This window comes from Euprymna scolopes, chromosome 13 (genome assembly GCF_053919585.1).
Source record: "Euprymna scolopes isolate OS-2025 chromosome 13, ASM5391958v1, whole genome shotgun sequence".
NCBI classification, from domain to species: domain Eukaryota; kingdom Metazoa; phylum Mollusca; class Cephalopoda; order Sepiida; family Sepiolidae; genus Euprymna; species Euprymna scolopes.
Window position 1 is genome coordinate 98,187,260 of NC_136494.1, and position 25,631 is coordinate 98,212,890.

Sequence of the window (25,631 nt, forward strand, 5' to 3'; positions counted from 1 at the left end):
AGCTAGACGAGTGTTTCTTCTGAAAGTTTGGCGAGGGGGGACCATAGATTGAAGCTCAGTCGAACACTTTCCATGAAAATAACGATACATCAGAGACAAACTCGCAACATCTCTTCTGTGAGATAGAGGTTGCAAGGAGGAGAAAAGGACATCTCCTACGAGGCTACGAAGTTTATTTTGAACTCTATCAAGGCAGGACAAGTCCTTTCTAGCAGCTCCTGCCCAGATGTGGCAACAGTATTCCATCCTTGGACGTACCTGGCTCTTATATAGATAGAGAATAGCATCAGCAGTGAGATATCTACTGGATCGATAGAAAGATCCCACCATTTTTCCAGCGGCCTTGGCAACAGATTTGATATACGTGTTCCATTTAAGATCAGGAGTAATGGTCAAGCCCAGAAGCTTGTCAAAACTTGAGGCCTCCTGAAGACGAGAGCCATTCATTTCAATTGATGACAAATGTGGATTAGAATGTTGATGATGTAAAGAGAGAAGCTTAGTTTTAGATGCATTAAAAGTAACCAGCCACTCCTTTCCCCATTGTAAAGATCAAAGTGTAGTATCTGTTCCGGCAGATACTGCAAGCAAAGACCATATGTGGGGGAAACCTCACATATAAGACCTTGGTCGATGTAGGGACAACCCTTCGTACCAATTGTCACTATCCAGCTCCCCTACTCCCCGGGGAGTTGGTCCCTATTTCCCCTTCACTCCTCACATTAAAAATCGGCCTTGTGCCTAATTTGCCCAGTGGGGAAGCAAATAAATACCTCAAAGTGTAGTATCTGTTCTTAGAAATAAAGCGGTTTCATCTTTCGCCCCCTCCTCCCACTAACTCATAATATGCCTCTCACCTTCCTCAAAAATATATAATACGCATTTTATTTTTTACTTGGTCTTTTGGCAAAGATCAAAATGTGCCTAAGTTTTTTGTTCATCGTTGATTTTGACTGTATTTTTTAACACGAATAAAAGATTTAATATCTCAAAGTGTAGTATCTGTTCTTTGATACATACACAGCGCTAGGCAGTGCTGTTCTGGCGACACATTCTCGTGCCCGCAACACCTGACAAGCTTGTTGGGTTCTATCCGCACCCCCACTTGGTCTGTCTTTCTCTGCTCTCCCCCCCTCACGAGGGGATCCGAGCTGATAATTTACGACCTTCCCGCGAGGGAGGGTCAGAAACACTTTCTCTCTTCCCTCCACTAACTTCCTACTCCCTCTCTCAGTTCTATCTCCTCACTTGCCGCCTTTAGCGCCACTTCTTTTTGGCGCCAAAGTCGGCTCCCCACTTTGGACGCGGACTCCACGTCACTCATTTTGGTGAATTTTAATACAAGGAAGAGGGAGCTTTTTTCAAAAATGGACACCCCCCAGCCCGGGGACCACCAATACAGATACCCCCAGCCAGGGGGCTACCACCAGAAAAACTGCTCCCTAAGAGGACGACTCCCCAACAGGGGGAGCTAAAAGCAACGGGGCATACCGCCGGGACACTAGACCGAAGGACGCCCCCCAGAAGGGAGAAAACACACCAGCAGCTCCCCAAGAGGGCGACTCCCCACAAAGGGGAGAAAAAACAATGTTGGACGGGGCATCCCGCTCTGACAACAAAAATCAAGAGGCAATAGCCCCAAAGGACGATAAGGGAGACAGTGCTCCCCAGGAGGGCTACTGCCCCAAAAGGGGAGCAAATCAAGAAAACGAGGGGGCATACAGCCTAGACCTCCCAAAAACAAAAGGGGCAAAAGCTCCCAAGGACAATAAAGAGGACAATGCTCCCCAGGAGGCCGACTCCCCAAAAAGGGAGGCATTTCCTGGAAGAAGCATAGAGCAAGGAGAGTCGGTCTCAAAGGAAGGCAGAAAGGAAAATGCCCCTCAAAATAGCAACCCTTCTGCAAAGGAACAGCAAAAACAGTCCAACCTCACCAAAGATCCAACACGAACAAAAGGTTTGGCATAGGGGAAGACTGTAGAGAAGCAACTGTCCCCTCAAGAGTATAGAGACTTGTACTTGACCAAGTACAGACAATACATAGAGGGGGCAGAAATTAAACCAGTGCCAGGTGCTTGGGAGGCAATCGAAGACAGAGTCCTCTCCCTCATCATCTCGGATATGCCGGAAAACCACCTCCTAGGGATGAAAAAGGAAGACATGGCGGGGCTCCTACACAAGCTAAACATCCCGGTACTATACCTGTACCAGAGGAGCTACGCCATGTGGGACATCCTCCTACCCACCAAGGAAGATGCGGAGAGACTCTCCCTACAGGAAATTAAGTATGGGAGAATAAAACTCCCAAATACCAGGGCAGGACAAGGAACCGGGTGCAAGTATTCAATGTACCTATGCAAATATCAGCAGAAATCCTGGGATCCTTCTTCACACAGTTCAGCGAGGTGGAAAAAATAACCCCAGTGCGGTCGAAAACCGGCATGCACTTGGGCAGCTACACTGTGGCCATGAGGCTAAAGAAAGAAGGCTTCCAGGCGATACCAGCACAGCTGACATTTAAGGAGACAACTATGATGGTGGTGGTGGAGGGGCGTCGTCCGCACTGCTGGTTCTGCCAAAAGCAGGGTCACATGGCCAAGAGCTGCCCTCAAAGGTCAACTCCTACTCGAGTGACACTAAAGGCGGTCCCAACCTCTGAGACAGCACCAGTGTCCAAACAGGCCCAGCACCGAGGAAACCCAAAACCACGCAGGAGGCCAAGAGGGAGGAATGGATCACGGTAATGAGGCGGAAACAGAAGCCCACAATCCCATCTGCCACCGTCCCACCACCAACCCAACACCCGAGGCAGCAACCTCCACAACAGCCGCAGCAACAGCCACGGCAGCAGACACAGCAGCAGCAGCCAAACCAGCCATTGAACCAGCCGCAGCAACAACATCAGCTGCCGCGGCCAATTCCACAACCAATGCCATGAAAACAGCGGCAACAACAAAAACAACAGCAGCCAAAGCAGCAGCAGCAACAGCCAGAACAGGAGCAGCAGCAACAAAAACGGCTGCAGCAACCAGAACAGCAACAGCATCAACCAGAGAAACAGCAATTAGAGGAGCAGCAACAACCAACGGTCCCCACACCAATTGAGACGGGGACCAAGCAAAGAAAACACTGCTCCTCTGAGGATGAATCTGCTAGCGAGAGGGAGAGGAACTCAACCTCACCACTCCCCGGTTCATTCAAAAGAATAAAAAAAGAAAAGCAAAAAAAGGAAAGGGGAAGAAAAGGCAGCCCCCACTCCCTGTGAGCATACACCACCTCTAACAACAACACAACCCATTTCCACCCCCAAACCACATACTGCACCAACACTAGACGCCACACCAACACCAACACCAGACACCGCACCAACACCAACACCAGACACCACACAGACACTCGTCCCCACACCAATGCAAATTGAGCCGCCATCCCAGAAAGAAAAGAATGAACCCGGGAGGGGGAGAGACCCTTCAGATTCTCCCACTTACGGACTCACTCCAACAGAGACCCTCGCCCTCGAAACGAGGGAGGAACTTTGTTTTGTAGACCCCCTGTCTGTTGCAATGGACTTACCACACCGGCAGAGAAAAAATTTAAAACCTCTGCTGGACTGCCAACAAATAGGGGGAAAAGACGTTAATGTCCCCTCTAATTTCCCGGACGCCCCATGGCTAACAACTTTCGTCAGACTTCCTGAGGCCTGCAATACCAACGTGTGAACAATGCTTGAGGCCGCTGAAGGGGCTGGTCCAGGAATTGAACTGATTAGGAAAAATGACCCTTCCCTTGAAGAACTCGCAAAACAATGCAAGGGAAGGGTCCCAGTGTTGGTCCATCCGTCACTCTATAGGGCCCTTAAATTGACTTACCCTTTGGATGTCGGCAGCATTGTGAGAGAAGGTCAGGACATGAAAAACCTGACCACCTTGAGCATTGCACACAACGTCGGTGTCCTTTCCCCGGGTGACTTTGGAGCTGAGTGTAACACACCTTAAGGTAGGTACCGTGGCTTTGAATTTGGCTAGTCTGAATGAGAGGGGCTTGAGATCATCGGGCCGGGCGGCTCGCCTCCGGCACGACCTCTTGTTCCTGGGAGTAGATGTGGCTGTGATTCAGGAGACGCATTTCGTTTCTTCTGTGGACTGTCAGGTGCTGGCCTGAGACTCTGAGGTTTTCTCAGCATATGGCAGCCTGCGGGGAAAGGGAGTCTCCTTGCTAGTTAAACGTACTCTTTCCGCGACGGTCGACATTGTCCATAGGGATGCGGAGGGCAGGCTGGTTGTGGCCGATGTTGCTGTAAAAGATTCTGTGTTTTGGGTGATCGTGGTTCATGCGCCCAGCACCGCTCATGAGAGGGTCTCATTCTTCAATCAGCTTGACGCGTTTGTAGATTGTCGGAAGCGGGTAGTGCTAATGGGAGATTAGAACACCATCTTAGACCCCGAGATAGATAAGGTAGGAGGCGATGCTAGAGGATCGGAGAGGTGCGAATCCAGCCTGGCTGATCTGATGGCTAGATGCGGTCTGAACGACAGGTTTCGGTTCGAGCATCCAGGGCGGGAGATGTGGCCGTGGACCAATAGTGTTTCTTCCTATCCAAACACTTACTTGGACAGGATGTTAGTTAGGAGAGGCGAAGTAGACTTCCTACACTGTCCCACGTTCACTTGGCTACGCCAGACGGACCATAAACTAGTTATGGCCCGGCTGAAGCTAGGAAATAGGCCTAAGTTAGCAGGGTAATGGAAGTTAAACACCTCCCTTCTGGAGATACAAGACTTCTGAGATCAGTTAAGAGAATTGATTAAAAAGGCACTAGTGGGGGTGGTTACCGGGAGTAAGTGGTGGTTAGGTCTCAAAGCCAAGATCAGAAGCTTCTCCGTCAAGTATGCCCAGCTCCTCGCACTAGATAAGGCCAAGATGAAGAAGCAGCTAGAGCAGAAACTAGCCCAGGCTACGGGGGAGGGTGATAGAGTTAGTCAGGAACTAGCTAAGCAGGACCTTCTACGCGAGACTAGCGAGCGTTACGAAGGCCAAGTAGTTAGAGCTAGGCTTAGAAAGATAGGCAATGAAGCAGTCAATTCTGATGCAGACGTGCGCCGTGAGGTTTCTAGGCGTGGCTCGGACAAATACATTGCGAAAGTCAAACATCCGGATGGACGCACCCTGGAATCGACTCGGGAGATCTGCAAGGGGTTTCGAGAACATTTCGAGGAGGGTTTTACGCAGCAGCCCGATCTTCCGGTCCTTGCGTTTAGCGACTATTTGGCCGACTCTCCCCGCCTCGAGGCGGCTAGAGTGGCTAGTTGTGAGGGCCGGGTGATGGAGCGGGAGGTCTTTACTGCGCTGAAGGAGGTCAGCTGTGACAGATCGCCAGGACTTGATGGTCTGCCATATGAACTGTACTTGAGGCTGTTGCCCATGTTTCTGCCTCTTTTGACGGATATGTTCAACCATTGGTTTGCTCAGGGATCCATCCCAGGCAGGTCACCAAGGGAGTGATCATATTGCTGAAGAAAGGTGACGGGCATGGAGGGGAAGAGTTAGACGACTACAGGCCCATAACTCTGCTAAACACAGAGTTGAAGATTTTGGCCAAGGTCCTGTCGAATCGGCTGCAGGTTGTTATCGGCGAGTTGGTTGAACCGGAACAGAACTACGCTGTGAAGGGGAGATCGATTCAGAACAACTTGCACCTGATCCGCACAATCCTAAAGGGGGGAATAGATGACGACACAGAAGCCATGCTGATCAACTTAGATCAGTCCAAAGCTTTCGATAGGGTCGACCATCATTTCCTGGCATCTGTCTTAGAGGCCGCAGGTTTTAAACCGAACTTTTGCAAGTGGATCTCCATAATGTATCGACAGCCCATGGCTGTCGTGCAAGTCAACGTAAAGTGCTCAAAACTCTTTGTTATCTCTCGGTCGGTTCGTCAGGGTAATCCGCTGTCGCCCCTGCTTTATGTCCTGGCTTTGGAGCCTCTGCTCCGCAAGCTGAGACTTGGGGAGGCAAATTCGGCCCTGTGCGGAATGGCTCTGCCTGGCAGCTCAGCTGACAAGGTATCCGCGTTCGCCGATGATGTCACGGTCTTCGTGTTGGGCTTCAGAGACATTGAGGTCGTGTCGGAGGCACTCACACAGTATGAAAGAATCACGGGCGCCAAGATAAACTGCAGCAAGTCGGTGGGACTGCAATTGGGCGCCTGGAGTAGCAACACAAACCTCCCGGCGCCCTTCAGCTGGACAGATGGCCCGGTCCGGATCCTCGGCATGTGGTTCAGACCGGGTCTCCAGCTTGGTTGGAGGTACGGTCAAAGGTGGAGGCTGCAGTCAATTCATGGCTTCCTAGGAAACTTTCCTTAAAGGGTAGAGCTGAGGCGTGCGTGACTTATGTCTTTCCTCTCATCCTATACCCACTGGCCATACTTCCCCTGCTGCACAACACCTAACAGCTCTTGTCGAACTCTTGTCCTCGCTCCTCTGGGACAGAGGAAGACACTGGGTGAGCAGACAGGTCTGTATTCAACATCCGTGTGAGGGAGGCTTGGGAATGCCGGACTTGAAGTGTCATCGAGATGCTGAGAGACTGGCCTTCCTGAGCCACTATATGCAAGATGACCAACCGTGGCACCCCGTGGTTATTGCCGCCTTCCCCGACCTCGTTCTCGACCCTTCCATCGAGAGCTGTCGCAGGCTGTGGGGAGAATCTGCCTACATGAAAGAGTGCCGAGCCGCGCTAAAACGCCTACCAAGGTCCAGTGAACTTGTGACTGCTACCCGTAGGGAACTCCACAGGGATCTAGTGAAGGGGGCCGCTGATGACTCGCTATGCGCGCGTTTGGATTGGCAGCAGAGTGAGATCTGTTCCGCGTGGAGCTGGGCGCCAGGTTCGAGTCATCTGAATAATTCGGAGTTCTCTCTTACCTGGCGATTGGCCCGAAATGTACTTCCACTCAACAACATACAATGCAGTTCCGGGTTTTTGGAGTCGCCTAATTGTCCCCGTTGTGGGACAACGGCCGTAGAAACTACTGATCACGCTTTCTTCGATTGCCGCGAACTCCGCCAGTACTGGTCGTATGTCAGCGGGGTGACGGCTCGCATCAATCCTGAGCATCCTCACCCAATTACCGTATCCAATGTTGTGGACAACGTAAGGCCGCCGTGGGACCGGGAAAGACAAATGGTCTACGTTACGATCCTGGCCGTGGCGAGAATGGTGATTTTTCTGATCAAGATCTGATCGCTTTCTTTAAACACCAACTGCGGGTGAAGATCAGATGTGATAGAAGGAGGCTGCATTGGGTGGCATTTGACAGAAGATGGATACATGTGGCAAGTCTGTGTGTACGAAGAGGAGCCAAATTTGAATACGTGTTCCCCGCCTAGGTGTGGAATGCGCAGTTTTGTAAAGTAAAATTAAACAAGTAGCTTCTCAGCTAGCTGAGTGTGTGTTCCATCCCTCCCTGATTAGGAAGCCTCTAAGATCCCCATCCCCTCTTACCTGCAATTTTTGTTTTAACCCCTTCCTCTAAATTTTACCCATCTTGGAGAGAAAGAAATGCAAACTAACCCCATCCCTTACCCACAAAATTTTCTTTTCTCCATTTACCCCCATCTAGAGGGCATCCCCACCTAGAGACTAACCCGCAGAAGCGAGGTTCCTTTTACAAACCTAGTGGAATGGGCAGTCTATCAACTAGACAGGGTTGGGAGGGTCCTACTAATCACCTTTTGTTTTTTCTTCCCCCGCCCTCGACACAAATGAATTATTGTACCATTTTATTGTTATCTATTTTTGTTTTTACACGTCAATACAAAAAAAAAAATGTTTTAAAAATTGGGAGTTAAGTAGGACGTCCCCCAATATGAGGTGAATGCGGTATTATGGTGAAAGAAGATACTAGCCGGGAGAAACTTTTGACTTTGTTTAGTTCTGGAGTGACAAGGATGACCAACGACCCCCACAATCCCCCCTTTTGAGTTGGCCATGTGCCTAAGTTTTTTGTTCATCGATGATTTTGACTGTATTTTTAACATGAATAAAAGATTTAATATCTCAAAGTGTAGTATCTGTTCTTAGAATTAAAGCGGTTTCATCCTTCTCCCCCCACCCCCACTAAGAAAATAAGGAGAGAAACAAACGTCAATCGAAAATAAGGATGCCCTTCTGTGATTTTTGGAATATGACATCTAAATATAAATTATGCATCTTTTTTTAATAGGAGATAATGCTCGGCAAAAAATTAAGCTGTATAAGACGGTTACTTGTTTTTTTGGCTAAGATCAAAGTGTAGTATCTGTTCTTAGAAATAAAGCGGTTTCATCTTTCGCCCCCCCCCCTCCGACTAAGATATTAAATTTAGAAATGCATTGTTAATCTGTTCTTAGAATTCCAGCTGTCCTATCCTTAGGCTTCCTCCCTCTAAATAGAATTAGGTCATAGTGTTACTAATATAAAAAAGAAAATGGCCGTTTTTTTTTTGTTTATTTTCTTTTTTTTTGTGAAAACAGGCATCGGTCGTCTCATGCTAAATATTTTTAAGTGTAATTTTTTTAATTTATTTATCATTTTTGCTTATTATTTTTGGTTTAAGTCTCGGATTTTGCTATTTTTAACCTGCTAATAACTTTGGTAACGTTTGCATAACGTGAAAGTCAATATTTTAATTTGTATGATTGTTGCATATTTTACCGCTAACAATCTTTTATTATATCCAATGACCGCCATTACAGCTTGCTGAGTCAGATCACGTGACATGAGTCAGCTTTTTTCAAATACGTATAAAGATCATTAGATGATTACTTTATTAGTACATAAATACATAGGAAAAGCGAAAAAATGACACCACCACCCCTGCAGAAAAACGCCCAGCTAACACACTTAGACTGGTCCTTTTGGGCCAAAAATTCGATATTTGTCGTCCGGAGGGTCGGGCTTTAAAATGATACCAAATTTGTGATTTTTTTTCTGTCTGTCGAAAGTTTTTAGCGGACATACAAACACACAAACACACACATTTTGCCTTTTATATATTAGATAGAAGACTAGCAGGGAGTACCCGGCGTTGCCCAGGTGTTTGGAGGTGTGTGTGTTTTGGGTAAATGAAAACAAAAATCGTGTTTGTTTTAAAAAAAAAAAACCAAAGCCTTGATGCGCAGTTGGAACATAATAATGTGTGAAAAAAACGTGCGACGTTTAACGGCAGGTGCCCGTTTTTGACGACTTTGATCGGTTTGCTAGCTAGAATAAATACCATGGGTATATATAAACACACCCAGTAACACGAATTCCACACACTTTAGTTTGACGATTCCCTATGGGGATGAAAAGTGGGAATTTCTTTCTAAGCGAAATAAGAAATGCCATAAATAAACCTTCGATTCGCTTAAATCAAATGGTGCGTTTCACCCAGTAGAAAACAAACATAGAACGAAAAGGAACGTTAAAATGCCATTCCATTTTTTTAAGCAAATATGAACCCAAACCGGTGTTTCTTTGTTCTGTCCATTGTGAGTGGATACGCAATGGTGTTAAGTGGTAGCGGGGGTAGGAGGAATTTATTAGAGAGAAAAGATTTTACAACTTCCATTGATTCTAACCTATTTTGGCCGTGAACTCTCACCAGAAAAAATATAATAATCCACGATTATCGAGGAAGTATAGAGGTAATAGGCCTATAGTACACCTTAGATAATGTTCTGCAGTTTGCCCATATTACATTTGCATGAAATGACTGGATTTTCAATCCTAATAAGGTCAAAATCAGAGGGGAAAAATAAGTTCATTTTATATATATATATATATATATATATATATATATATATATATATTCTTACTTGTAGTATTCCGAATTTTACTGGGTTTATATAATTCAGTAATTTAACGATGAAATACACTATTTGTTGCTATTAACCCATTCTTTGAAGTCTTGGTTTTTGTTAAAACAATATATATATATATATATATATATATATATATATATATATATATATATATATATATATAGTAAAACTGGTAATTAGTACAAACCTGAAGAGAGTGCTCAAGACTATTGCAGAGCAAATATGTGTTTTATTTTTTTAATTACTATTTTATCTGTTTGGTTACATATGTTTCGGAAGTTGGACTATGTTTCCGATCCAGCAGCCTCGTCAGACCTTACAGAAATGATTGTTATTATTTAGAAGAAGGGTTTTAGAGGAAATACGAGGAAAAAAATGGGGTTGTAAGAGATAATTAGGGGGAGGGAGAGGGGGACGGGTATCTACAATAGTTAAGTTTTGAAGGTTAAAATACATTAGATTGTAGTGTGTGTGGGGGTGGTAGCAGATTCAGATAGGCGTGGGTAGAGATATATGGATATAGGGAGAGGGAGAGAGGGAGGTAAAAAAAGGGAAGGGGCGAGGGGGAAGGAATTTCAATTTTAGGTTTTCAGATTTGGCTGCTTTTGGTTGTTTATGCCGGCACTGGAGTATATGAAATAGATGAGTGAGAGATAGAGAGTGAGAGAGAGATAGAGAGACAGGGAGAAAGAGGGAGAGAGAGAGAGAGAGAGAGGGGGAGAGAGAAAGGACTTTTGTACGTGCTATATGTGCTTGGCAAGTAAGGGATTTCCTTTCGAATGGTCGTAGTAGCCACGATTCGTTCATTTGAGTTGACAGCGAGTTGTTTTTAGGTAGTTAAGAGTTAATACATATGCCAACACACGCGCAGAAACGTATACATACACATACATATGTACATATTTACACATCCACATACAGATACATACGCACATACACATGTATACTTACAGTATACATGCAAACGTAATGCCTCTAAATGCACACTACAATCTAATATATTTTAACCTTCAAAACTTAGCTATTGTCGATACCCGCCCCCCTTCCCCTTATTATCTCTAACTCCCCTTTTTTTCTCGTATTTCTTCTAAAACCCTTCTTCCAAATAATAACAATCATTTCTGTAAGGTCTTACGAGGCTGCTGGGTCGTAAACATGGTCCAACATCCGAAACATATGTAACTAAACAGATAAAACGCTAATAAAAAAATAAAACACACACACACACACACACACACATATATATATATATATATATATATATATATATATATATATATATATATATATATATAGCAAAAATGGTAATTAGTAAAAACCTGAAGAGAGTGCTTATATATAAATATATATATATATATATATATATATATATATATATATATATATATTACCGCTTTATCTGCTTAGTTACATATGTTTCGATTACCGAATCGTGTGAACGATCCGATAACTTCATCAGACTTTACAGAAATAATTATTTCTAAGTTCTGGCAGTAGGAGAGAAATAAACAATTCCCCATTCATATTTTTTGTAATTTAAAGGAAAATGATGAGACAGCTTTGTATGTCAACATGTGTACCGGTTTTCATTGTTAATATATAGGCACCGCCAAAAATGGCCGAAAAATCAAGTTGTTGTGTTTTAAAACGAAATTACATTTATTAAAATCCATTATTTCTGAGTAACTTTTTTTTCCCAGAAAGATAAAACCCTGAATTTTATCATATAGAAAACAGAATAATGTAAAACTTTTTCTACTATTTTTAATTAAATTTTAAATGTTAAATTTTCCCCAAAAGTTAACAATTGACATTTTTTGTCTTGCACAAAAACGTACATAAATATTTAAAAAAAAAAGGTTTTTGAAATAATTAATTTATTTATTTATTGTCTAACTAAGATTTAGGATGATTTTCTAAGAGAATATGCAAAAATATTATAATATAAGTACCTGAATTTCAAATAATTCCACTTATTCATATAGGTAACCGGATATTTCGCGTCGATCTAGAGTCTAGATCGACACTGTTTACGTTTGCGTTTGATAAGAAGAAAACTATGGAAGACCAAACAGGCCAAAAAAACTTATTTTTCAGTGACGAAAATTTCAATGTATTATTAAGCTGAGGCTAGCCAGTACCAGATGGGTGACCATTTGTATGAGTTTGGTTTTTAATGTGTATGTGTGTGGGGGGCAGGCTCCCCAAAATGGGGGGGGGGGCAATTTAAAGCAGAATATAAAAAATTATTTCAGCGCGTTTGGTCCACCGTAGTCGAAAGGCGGCAAACGTTTTCAAACGGGATCGAAAAAAAATGATGCTATTTTTAACACAAAGGGCACAATATTTATCGAATTTTTTTTTGTATCGATTCTTCAAAGCATGCCCTGTTTAATAATGGTCATGCATTATTCGGCTCGCTAAAAAAAAATTGTTAATTTATTTATCAAAAATTTTAAAATGGCTTTTTTCGTATAAATATTTAAAAAAAATTTTTTTTGTTTTGCTTAACTTAAATTAATTATTTTACTTAACATATTCACTGAATTTCACACTTCAAAACTCAAAAGCGGGATAATTAAACACAATCGAAGTTCTGATATTCAGACGTCAAAATAAGGTATGCAAACAAGTTTTTTTTTTTTTTAATCTGTAATTCTGTCCCTTACAACAACACAATATGTTGTGTTCAGTTTCAGATGATTATTTTAAGCATATTTGTTCCCACTTCAAAACAAGGGGGGGGTTGTAAGCAAAAATATATATATATATAAATATCGTTTATGAAAAATAAGTACACTGTTATAAAGTTCATTCTTCTAATAATCGCTGAAAATTTCGTATTGATCGGATAATTACCTGATTTTTGGTAGATTTTTAAAAAGACGGTCCGTCAAAAAGTACTGACCTGCCCCCCCCCTCCCAGTTTTGGCGGTGCCTATATGACATTTACAATTACACGCTAATGATTTTAAAATCCCATTTAAAATTAGTCAAATTTAATTTTATTAGGTTCATGAATAGTATATCTTTTCTATAATATGCCATGCCGTTCTTTGCTTTTTAAAAAGTAAATTTGTAATTAAAACAATGAATAGCCTTTAAAACCACAGCTTAAAGCATTCATATTCACCTCGTAATTTCAAGCCGCCAAAATTAAGTACATGTCAAACATTAATTATTATTGCTATTAAAAATTGAAGGGGTTTATGGAGTTTAATTTGTTTAGGAAGGGTTTTTATTGCAATTTTAATGATGTTTTTTTTTTTTATAATTTATCGACATATTTTTTTTTATCTTGATTCATATTGCGAGTTGGATTTTTTTGTAATTAAAAAAATGATTAATGCTTATATTGACGCAATTTTGGGTTCGTCACCAAAATCCGTTTTTCATGGTAAGAAAAAGGAAAGAAAAAAAAAAGAAAAAAAAGCATTTAGAGCAAATTTCTCGGAAATGAGTAACTAATGGAAATGAGCAAAAGAAATACAGGGTCTTGCTCAGAAATTAAATTTTAAGAGAGTTTAAAATAGTAACAAAAAACATAAATAAATGAATGTCTCAACTTATATGCTGACGTCACGCAGACAAGTTGAAATAACGGGAGAATTTAAAAGCTCCCACGTGATTGGAAACAGACTTGAAAGAAGAAAGCAAAATTCAGAAAATTTAGAGAAATGTCTTATGTATCTTGTAAATACATAAGACTTTGAGGTACTGGTCGCGGTAAGAGTTCCCTGCCGAACACCCTCCAAAAACAATGATGTCTCCCGTTTCTCGCGCAGCCGCAAAGGACATGTTTTAGTTGCCATAGTAACAACACTTTTTATCGACATTGTTTTACTGTTTAAAGACATTACTACACATTTATTAATAATATCTCACTTTTAATCACTTTTATCGACTTTTTAAAACTTTTTTTTTACTCTTTTTAAATGACAACGTTAATGTTTATGAATATTGAAATAAAACATTACTACACATTTATTAATATCTTTTTTTTTACTGTTTATGTGTCAATTTTATCGACTTTTTCTTTTCTTATATTGAATATTGAAATAAAAGACATTACTACACATTTGAAAACATAAATGCAAAGTGTAAAGGTTTAAAGGAAAATGTCTTATGCTGTTTGTAAACGCATAAAACCGGAAACTATAAAGGCAAACTGACGCAATTTTGGGTTCGTCACCAAAATCCGTTTTTCATGGTAACAAAAAGTAAAGAAGAAAAGGAAAAAAAAGCATTTAGAGCAAATTTCACGGAAATGAGTAACTAATCGAAATGAGGAAAAGAAATACAGACCCGAATATGTTTAAAATGATCCAAGTTTATTAAAACAAAAAGTTATCAGTTGCCTTTATTTCCCAAGGTTGAGGTTTAAAAAAAAACCCTTAAGAAACATTTAAAATACATATAAAAATATACAAAAAGACGTCAATCCTTACTTGCAAGAAAGGCTGAAAGAAAAGAACATATAAAAAAACGGAAAGCAGTCCTTGTTTTGAACTCAGTCCTTTTAACGAAATGTTCAGTCTTTCTTTAACAAAATGCTTCTTTTTTCTTTTCCGAAAAGAATCACAAACAAAAAGTTTCTTTGACCTAAAATTAAAATAATTTTTCCTTTGTGAAGGCTCAAGTACCTTTTAATTCAAAGGGGAGAAACAGAAGACCATAAAGCCGTTTTGGTAGGCTTTATGTGTACAAATACGGGGAAAATTCTTATATTATGGAAGATTTCCTTTTTGAAGGAAACTTCGGTTGAATAATCTTTCAAGTTCCGAGAACAAAAGGGGATTTTATTTCTAGGGTCGATATTCTGCTCGTCTCGTCGGCGAAATTAATTTTTGTTCTTTGCAGAAAAGAACTCCTCAACATACGGCGGTTTCCTTCGTTAATCCTTTGAGAATAATAATTTACCAGCTGTAAGACTCTTGTTTGCCTTTTAATAACTAGTATTAATTTTCCAGCCGTAAGACCTTGTTGTCTTATAATGACTGAGAATAAAATAACGTTAACAGTTTAGTACTTCCCAATGGAGTTCTAAACAAACGTCTTTCTGCAAAGGAGGAGAGAAAAAACCGTAAGAATTTAACGTCAAAAAATAGCGTCCTTCTTCTTGGCCGGTTAGGTTCGAACTGGTGAAAACGGGCAAAAGCCCTTTCCTCCTCCTCCTCCTCCTCCTCCTCCTCCTCTTCCCTCCTCCAGAGGGTAGGAGAGAGTAGCGGACTGCTGGAAGACAATTATAACGATGATGATGATGATAAAGTGGCCTGCAAACGGCCGGTCAAGGAATGCGGTCCTTTCCCCAAATGCCGAGATGTTGAATGTGTGTAAATAAAAAAATAAATAAAAATTATTTCTTTATTAAAAATTTCAACAATATTAATGAATTGATGAAATAGCTGTGCAGATGTAGTTGTGTATGCATTATCCTTATGACTGTGTGAGTTTAAAAAATATATATTTAAATGATTTTAAATCATATTTAAAATTATCCATATTTAACTGTAGATACGTCGACATGGGCAGAGCAATAAATCATATTTTCCGTTGCCAGTTAAAAGTAAACGCATAATGTAGTGTAAAACCATAAACTATTGTCCCTGTAAAGTGTGCAAACAAAGTGAGCTTTAAACGCAAAACTTAAATATAAGAATGAAATTTTGAATAATTGGTTTTATTGGCAGATTTGAATTAGAAGAACCCCTAATGGTTTTAAGAGTGTGCATGAAAGAGATGGATATAATAATAGGAATACAGAAGGCGGAATACAGGGTGGAACGATAAAATTGTCACTCTAGAAAAGACACGATTCCATTTCCATTTGACGAAAACCGTTTTTTTTTTGTTTTTTGTTTTTTTTTCTTGTTGATCATCCAGTTGGCCAGTTGTCTACAAACCCCTTGATTGAAAGAAGCCTTCCATCATGTCTGAAAGTGACAGAATGTTCAATGAGTGAGATCTCTACCAATCCAAGTTATGACAACTGGACCATTGCCAGTACCCTCAAAATGCATCATTGGATTGCCACGAATAACAGGGACATGCCCAGGGTGATGAAAATAAAGTTTCCGGTCATGGTTATGGTCTTTGATGTGGTTTCAAGTGAGGGCTACATCATGCCACCTCAATGTCGGCTTGAAAGTCAACACCAAAGTGTACCTGGATGTGCTGAAGAGTATGGTGATTCCTTTATGCAATCAGATGGCAGCTGGCAGACCCTGGGTGTTGCAGTAGGACTTAGCGCTAGTCAACAAGTCCAAAGAGACCCAGATTTGGCTTCAGAAGGAGTGCTATGACTTTGAACCCGTCTCTCACTGGTCCCTCTCCTCCCCCAACTTCGTTTGGTCATACATCAAGAACATTACCAACATGATCTCTCACAACACTAAAGCCAGCCTGATCGCTGCCATCTGCCGAGTATTTGTTGAGTATTTACTGAGCTCCTATCGGCGCTTGTAGAAAAGGCATGCTCCGAGTTCCAGACCTGTATCAAGACAGTGATTGAGGCTGAAGGCAGCTACATTAAATAGTTAGCTCTACTACATAATAAAGTTATATTTTCAATAAAAGTTTTAAAATAGAGCTGTAATGTTGTTTTCTTTAGGCCGAAAATTTTATCACCCCCCCCCCCCGGTAATTTTAGCATTTTATCTTGCCACAGACATGTTAGTTGCAAGAACTATTTTCAGGAAAATGGAAATATATCTTGTTAAGTATCACACAGCAAAACTTAAGTAGATTATATGTTGGCAAGAATAAAAAGACAAAAAAGCTCTTGAGTCCTGTGAAAGTAATACCTATTGAAAAAAGTGTGATTCAACACAAATCAGTTTTTAACGATTTTATGCTGACAAAAACTCATCATGTAACACACAAATTTATCTACAAGCAAAAAAGTGTGGAAGTTGAATGAAGAATATGTGAAATGCAAGTTTAAAATCCAAATGATGGAAGGTTTGGTTACTAGCTCCACCTGAAGAGGTGTAGCAGAAGTTGAAGGATACACTATTGGACGAAAGAGACCAAACTTGTGGATGGACGAAAGGACCCCCAAACATACCGTTGACATAGTGTAACATAGCATGAAAGTGAATTGGAGTTTTTTCCTATTCTTTTGTCTTTATCTCTTTTACGACTGAAACTGCACACAACGTGTGTTGGTCTGCGGATAAGGTTACAATAGTGGTGGAGTAAGAAAAGCTGAAAATGGTGGAGTGATTGGAGAAAAAGTGTATATCTAGTGACAAAGAGAGCAAGAAGAACAACGCCAAAATGGATATTGAGCAAGTTTGGTTTCAGATAAACTACAAAGGGATGACCATAAGCATAAAGTATGTAGGATAACTAGACAGCAAAAGTAAATATGGATATTGTTGAAGAAAAGTGCATTCAAAAAGAAAGTGGAGCGCAAGCAACAAACGAGCATGACATGAGAAATTGTTGAATACTGAGTTTTATGGAACTGGTATTACCTAAAAGATACAGAAGTTTTTTTGGGTTTTTTTCGGCTATTACAATCAAGAAAAAGATGGGATGTGAAACTGTTAGTAAGATGAAGAAGGGTAATGTTGCAATATTTTTGATACAACGAGAGTATGATTAAAAAAATTGTAATTTCAATTCAAAAGGTAATGTTATAGAACCGTGAGGCACTGTTGCAGAAATATCGAAGGCTGTGGATGAAACAAATATTGAGATGATTATGGACTTGACAAATCAGAATTGGTTGTTTCGAAGGACTAAGATTGTGAATTGTTACAAAGATAAAGGTGGGGGGAGCTTTTTATATATATGGCATAATCATGTTGACACATTGGTTCTTATCAGATCACCGAAGTTAAGCAAAGTTGAGTCTAATCAGTACAAGATGGATGACTATTTGGAAATACCAGGTGCTGTATGTAGGAGGACATCGACATTTCCCTGCGAGAACTAGAAAATCTAACATTGTCATCTCTCTTGATGGCAATATACATGCGAGTCCCATGAATCTCCTTCCTTTGGAGGAAGTTAGTTCAACCCGCCTAACGTTAGTGTCACTTTGGTTGGTAAAGGGGGAGCTCTAGATAAAGATAATTACAGAATCTTGAGATTTGTGGATCAGGTCCTGAAACTGATTGAAAGTATAACTGAGCAGCAAATAAGAAGTCAGATCAATTTAGATGAAGTGCTGTTTGATTTTATACCCCCAGACTAAGTGTCACTGATGCCATATTTACTGTGAGATAAATACACGAGCAGTACCTTGATTAAAGGAAGAACCTGTCTTTTGCTTTTATAGATTTAAAGAAACTTTTGATAAAGTGCCAATAGATTTTGTCTGATGTGTTTTGCATAATTCAGGCGTAAACTAGTGGTTGGTGAAGGTTGTTCAAGCAACCCAAAGTCATGTTAGAATTAACAGCACATTTAGTGACATATGAGTTCTGTACTGAGACATTAATTGTTTATTTGCATCTCAGAAATAATGGAGGGTTTCATATAGCTTGTCTGGAAAAGATGCTTACGTTGATGATTTAGTACTTGCCATTTTGAAACAATAGAAAAGTTAAAGACTTGGAAGTATTCTACGGAAAGTAAAGGTCTGAGAGCGAATGTTACTAAGACCAAACTGATCATCAATGGTTTTTGTATTGGAAAATACTTAGAAAGAGTAAATTTTCCCTATTAACTTTATGGAAAAGAAGTAGGATGCAACTTAATTTTTTGTGGCACTTGTAAACATTCGGTGCACAAGAAGTGCAATGGAATCGCAAGTAGGTTGCCAGATGATAATCAATTTGTGTGCAAAAAGTATAAGACAACGGAGATGTCTGAGAACTCAAATGTAGAGGAAATATATTTTTATGGTAAAGCTATTGAGGTCATTCAGAAGTTTTGTTACTTTGGTGACAAAATTGGAGCACAGGAAGGAACAGATGCTAGCATGATTGCAAAAATTAAAAATAGATGAAGTTCATAGAACTTCTACCATTATTAACTAATGGAGCGTTACCAAAACAAAGAATCTCTTAGGCATGAGTTCAGAGCATGATGATGTATGGAAGTAAAACCTGGCCAGTGAAGGTTGAGGACTTGCGTTTCATGAACAGAAATGATATGAAAAAAATACAATGTATGTGTAATGTGAGTTTTAAACACAGGTTTTGATCTGATGACTTCAGAAGACAGAATGGTAAGATATGTGCAGAACAGAAGACTTTAATTGTTTGGTCACATTTAAAGAATTGATGTTAGTAGACGTAGAACAGTTGAGCTAGCAAGGTCAGTTGGTAGAGGAAGCCCAAAGAAAACAGGAGAAAATGATAAGAATAGACTTGAAAGAAAGAGAGATAAACAAAGACTTGGCCAAAGATAGGTTAGTTTAGAAGCGTGCAAAACGGGCATTAAATATTTGAGTTATCATCCGTCTCTATTGTGTTACACTTTTTCCACATGAACTGGTTATCCACGTTCAATCTACCAATAATGTCACTACACTTATTGTGTACCCTATGTTTACCAGTACAACAACAACCTCAGTTGCAGTCTACTCGCTTTCTGAAAACTGAGCAGAGGAATTTTTCCTCTTACTGGGGACTTTCCAACAATACAACCATGATGATGATGATAATGACGTCAAAACAACAAGAAGCATCACGAGAAAGAACATGTACATGGATGTTATGAGTTGCATTGAACATCAGTTTGAGGAAACACCAAACTAAGAAATGCTTGTACCAACATCTATCTCAGTCTTACAAAGAGAGAGAGAGAGAGAGAGAGAGAGAGAGAGAGAGAGAGAGAGAGAGAGAGAGAGAGAGAGAGAGAAGGCTTTGGTTTAGTGATAACTCCAAGGGAAGCAAGTTATAATTTGTGAGTGACACTTACCTAAAGTATTCATTGCACGGCAAAAGATCAGTTGGAAGACCTAACCATACTTATATTGCCCAACTTGTAGAGGACTCAGGATGCTATCCACAGCATTTGCCGACAGCGATCTCTGAGAGAGATAGTTAGAGGGAATGAGTCAAAAGAATTCGAAAACTTGACTAAAGACAGGAAGAATATAATGTATTGAACCTATCTGAACACAAACGCATTTTGATCAGAAGACTTCTTGAATTTACTACTCATACTCTCAGTCCTTTTTACACATACTTTTGAAGCCAAAGGTATATTTCACAACTACTATCTAAAGCTGAATCAATTTATGTTTGTTTTCCTAAGGCTTTTTCTTATATACTAAACTAGCCTGGGTGCCCAGCGTTGTCCGGGTGTTTGGTTGGTTGGTTGTTTTTGTTTTACGGCACATCAACCCTTTTCGTGTTATTTAATGCCGAATCCAAAGATTTTGAAGAAAAAATTTTTCATAGAATATATTTGTTGTTTTCAAGTCGGTTTCTATTCAACCCATAGTTGGGACCCTAACAGGTACTACCACTCTGGGTCAGAGTGGACCTGGGAGCAATGGTAATTAAAGGGTTGCTCCACACTTCCCAAAGCCCGCAAACTGGGGCCTCACCACTGGATATAGTTTAAGGTCATATCCAGGACCCCCATTGAGGGACTTTTACCCTCTGCAGGGAGGAAGTCAGTGTATTCTAATTCCCCACCGACAGGGCCCCGGGTGTTTGGAGATGTGTATTGAGCAAAAAGAAAAAAAAAAAAAGGGTAGTAGGTAGGCAGGCTCGAACCTGTACTGCAAAAGAGGAAAAGAATGTGAAAAAAAAAAAAAACGTGACGTCTTTGCCGTTGCGTGCATCGCCAAACTGGAAGTGACAAAGGTTTAAATTAAGGCTAAACAATCGAAAAGAGGGGATGCTTTTCGAAAATATCGGAAAAAAAGCGACCTCTCCTTGTAGAAAAACGCCTAATTAAGGGTGAAGGAATTAATGTTTTTAGCCAAATTTTCGATATTTGTCGTCTGAAGGGTCGAGCTTCAAAACAATACTAATCTCGTGAAAATCCGTCGCTTCTGTTGAAAGTTTTAGGCATACATACATACATACATACATACATACATACATACATTTAAACAGAGGTGAGATTTATATAATAGACTAGCATGGGTGCCCGGTGTTGCTCGGGTGTTTAGAGGTGTGTGTTGAGCAAAAAAAATTTTTTTTTTAAGTGATAGTATGCAGGCGGGCTCGAACCCATACCGTGAAGGACGAAAAGAACATGAAAAAAACGTGATGTCTTTGCTGTTGCGCCCATCGCCAAACCGGAACTGACGAATGTTTATATTAAGGCTAGTCAATCGAAAAGAGGGGATGACTTTTTGAAAATATCGGCGAAAAAAACTATTCCTCCTTGTAGAAAGTGTCCAGTTGAGGGTGAAGGAATTAATGTTTTTAGCCAATTTTTCAATATTTGTCGTCAAAACGATACTGATTTGTGAAAATTCGTCGCCTCTGTCAAAAGTTTTAGGCATACATACATACATACATACATAAATACATACATACATACATACATTTAAACAGACAGGTGAGAGTTATATTATAGAAGATAACACAAATACTTGCTAAAATATGCCTTTGTTCAAGGATTGAGTTATTTTTTTTCATCTGTTATAATCGTTCTAATTCGTTGTAATTTGTAATTAACTGAACGAATTGTCCATCTCTCACTTAGCTTTTTATGCATTTCTATTACTCTTTATCATTCTATATTTATTCAACCACTCTCATATTTTTACTGTTTCTGTGATAATTTAAAGAAAGAGTAACTCTCTTTTTCAGCATGACCATCTAATTAACATAGCGTCTATATACACCACAAGCACGTTTGTAAATTAGATGGCAAAAGTTAATAAGTCTATAGAGATAATATAGAAAGTAAAGAGACTTGCTATTTTTAGTAACGCAAGAAGAATGTCTTCACAAATAAGTCAAGAATTTATGAATTTAATAATGAAATAAAATTAGAATAAATAGTGCTAGTGTTTGAGACCCAACGGATCACGGGTCAGCCTCGCTTACTATGGGATCCAAATGGGTGTTTGTCAACTATATATATTGGGAGGAATGCAGCAACAGTTTGTTGTGACCTGCAAACGAAATACTGGGAACCACTGATTTATATAGCGTCCTTTATTTTCTTTTATTCGACAATAAATGTTTGTCCTTCATTGAATAGAGGCCTAAAAATGATGTCATGGGTTACAGAGTCAGAAAATAAACGAGAAGTGTTTTGTAATGGATTCCAAAGTCTTAAATCAATTTAATGCTGATGTTTATTTTGTGTTCAGGTGTAATCTATTATTATACTAAAAGTTTGTGTATCACCGGCTCAGATTTTAACATCATGGCGTTATTTGTAACAAACTTGTCAAACTTAATGACTACATGTTTTGGTTTCGATTCTAGCTGATAGCATCCAAGTCATATATATTTGTTTTAACTTTTGAAATCACTATTGGGTACAATATAATAATCAATGGAGTATTGGCTCTGTAATAATATGCAAAATCTGCATGAATTAAAATATATTTAGGCATATTTTATGACTAAGTCATGTCGGGGGTGGGCACTACTATATATTGGGTAGAATATAATGATACAGAATTTGCTCTATAGTAATAAATACGAAATCAGCATACATTAAAATATCATATTTAAGCGTATCTTACAACCGGGCAATGCTGGACGGTCTTCTCGTATAATAAAAAATGTTGGGTCTGCATTATTGTAACTAAATGTTTTTACTAGTTGGTTATTTCTGACTCACTCTGTACATGAAAATACATTTATTTCCAACATATTTGACATCCACTATGCAATGTGACCAAGTCTGATTATTAAAAATGAAAAGAACAAAAATAGCATTTAGGCAATATGTAAAAAAAAAAATGAAATATAGTTTAATACATACTGTTAAAGAAGAAATCACTTTTGTCGGACATAAATCCAGGCACTTCTAGATTCGAGTTTGATCTGGTGTGACTTTAGTCAAGTCGACTTGATAAAAGTCTGTGCTTAACTACCGCACTAAATGCTCCATAAATGTATAAATTTATAACCACGCCCCCAAACGTTATCAACTGATAATTAAGCAAGTAATAACTTGCTTATCATTATGTTAAAAAAAATTCTTACATAAACCTTGTACCAACACATCACCAATTTTAAGTTTAACAAGAAGACCCGACATTGCTCGGGATTGAATAAGGATCACTACGATGTACTTTCTTACTATGTTCATAACACCATATTAAGTTCTTCGGTTTTTACTGCCCTTCTCCTCTGTTTCACCTTATGTAGTCGGAAGAAACTGAAATGTTGGAAAACTCTTTAATGTCTTATACATATGGTTAAACTTTCAGTAAAATTGGATATACATGTTTGAAGTTTTAAGGTGTTTCTGCGCCTATGAGTCACTTAGATGTGGAGGAACATAGATATTCAACATATTGAGGGTAACAGAGATTCAGGAGACTTTGATACATCTATCATATAAAAGGAAACTCTTTGTATGTTAGTGTGTGTGTTCGTGTATGCGTTTGTCTAGAAGGGTAAGCCATGTTTAGTTTCAGAACAGTTTCCGATGGTTCGTTGTTCTACACAAGTCCTGGGAGGTGACTGGGTTGCAGAAGACAGAACAGTTTCTGATGGTTCGTTGTTCTACATAAATCCTGGGAGGTGACTGATTTGCAATAGAAAGTTCTCGAGTTAGACACAGAGCAAAAGATTATTCCTGTGTTCACACAGAGAAGAAAACATATGCGAAATTGCTACTGAAAGGTTTAATATTTATGGAGCAATTCTGGTTTCTGATTGGTTGGTAGCAGGACGTGAATTAATTTGATTCGTCAGTTCCTAGCAGCATCGTTTATAAATAGAATCTCCCGATTACACCATTATAGTCCAAAATATTGTAACAGTTTGTATATCCGCTAAAAACTTTTGCCATCCGCATTATACAGACACAAACTCTTGGTATCATTAGAAAGAGCGATCTATCGGACACATAATAACGAAAAAATGAAAGAAATCGTCAATTATTTTGTGTAGAAATATCATTTTGTTTGAAGTGGGGGGAGGTCAGATAAAAACCCTGCTTTTGACGCGGTTTGCAAACAACACATGTACAAAGGGTCGCTTAGTTCTTTTGTTTTAAAAAGTTAAATTTGCGATGTAATAATATCTGTGTCCTTGTGGTCCCATACTTAAGTTATGAGAGTTCGTGCCCCCCACATAGCATTTTTTCTTTTTTTTTTTTTCTTTTTTTTTTTTTACTTGCAAAACTTTGCTTTTGGTTTGGGTTTCGGCTGATCACACCCAAATCCCGTTTTCCTTTTCATATTTTTTTTACGACCCGGTAATGCTCTCACCCCATCCCATTATCACAATTTTCATATTTCAACGGATTTTACAACTGGCAACGCCTCCACCCCTGCTGTCAAATTTTTTTTTTATGATCAGACAACGGCAGGGACCCTTCCTCACTAGTATGATATAAATTTCATAAAAATGGGATATATTTTAAGTTTGCCCTCATATCACTTCAAAGTTTGTCCTGACTTTTCTTTCATTTCATTTTTTTCAAAGTCTGTCTTGATTTTTATTTATTTATTTTTCAAAGTCTATCTTGCCTTTTTTTTTCCAAAGTTTGTCTTGACTTTTGCTTTGTTTTGTTTTTTTTTTTTTTTTTTTGTTTTTTTTTTTAATCAAAGTCTGTCTTGATTTCCATGTATTTTCTGGAAGTATTTTACTACATTGACTTTCTTCAGTGGAGACGAAACAGCTCTTTTGCCATTCTCTGCCTAGCTTATTTCTGCTATCAGTCTGACAATTACAAGCGAAACCACAATATTTATACAAAAGTAAGACCAATACTTAATTTCAAATATTCAATAGCCTTCAAGTTAGTTACTATTAAGTACATTCTCAAAAATGATAATGGAACCCAAGTTTAATCGATAAATATAGGTATGAATGTTAATCTTTACTCCTATAAATTCGTTTTTGTTTTGTGTGTATTGATATTCATATTAAACCCCCTCTTTTCTATTTATTTTTAAAAAAATACAATGTTCTTATATATTAATTGTGGAATTGCATTCACTCGCAAAAGATCTAGGTTTGGTGGTGGTCGTAACAGCAAAGACGTCAGATTTTTTTCCCGTTCTTTTCCTCCTTTGCGGTATGGGTTCGAGCCTACCTTCCTACTACCACTTTTTTTTTTTTTGCTCAAGAGGCACATCCAAACACCCGGGCAACGCCGGGTTGAAATGCTGGTAAATTTATATAAATAAAACAGTAGATGTAGCTATGCGTGTGTGTGTGTGTGTGTGTGTGTGTGTGTGTGTGTGTGTTACCATATCCCTTTTCTCCTTTTTTCCTGTTTCTTGCTTTACCATTCAATTTGAATCCCTACAAACTGTTAAATGACTTTTTATGCAAATATGATAAACTTCATATTATTTGATTCTTCTAATGCATTAACCTGCAAAATTTATTGTATACTAGACTACCCGTGACCCGTTGGGTCAGTATGTTATATTAGCTATGGAATTCATGTATGAGCGCGACACTTGTGGCATAAAGAAAATAGGTTTTTTTTTTGACATAACAGAAACATTTCTATGAAATGAAAAAAGACAGATTTCTATGAGTCGTTCGGTTTATTATAATTGATTATTTTTGAAAATTTTTTTTACAGTTACTGAATTATAATTGGTTGGCCATACTGTTGAAATTTTTAATAGAGAAATAATTTTTATTTATTTTTTATTTATACCCATTCAACATCTCCGCATTTGGGGAAAGGAACGCATTCCTTGACCGGCAG

At 39.2% G+C, this 25,631-nt stretch overlaps 1 protein-coding gene across 2 annotated transcripts in view; it reads right to left on the reverse strand.

Moving 5' to 3' along the window:
• The window catches only part of LOC145292102 (thiamine transporter 2-like), a 136,616-nt gene extending 113,777 nt beyond the window's left edge, over positions 1 to 22,839 (reverse strand). Inside the window, exons 1-2 of one of the 2 annotated variants that reach the window (XM_080138190.1) lie at positions 22,713 to 22,836; positions 19,725 to 19,836 (exon numbers count right to left, since the gene is read on the reverse strand). The gene's annotated coding sequence lies outside the window, so the exon portion shown is untranslated. Of the gene's footprint in view, positions 1 to 19,724; positions 19,837 to 22,712 lie in introns of both variants that reach the window. The other variant, XM_080138189.1, reaches the window with a different exon arrangement.
• Between the last annotated feature and the right edge of the window lie 2,792 nt (positions 22,840 to 25,631).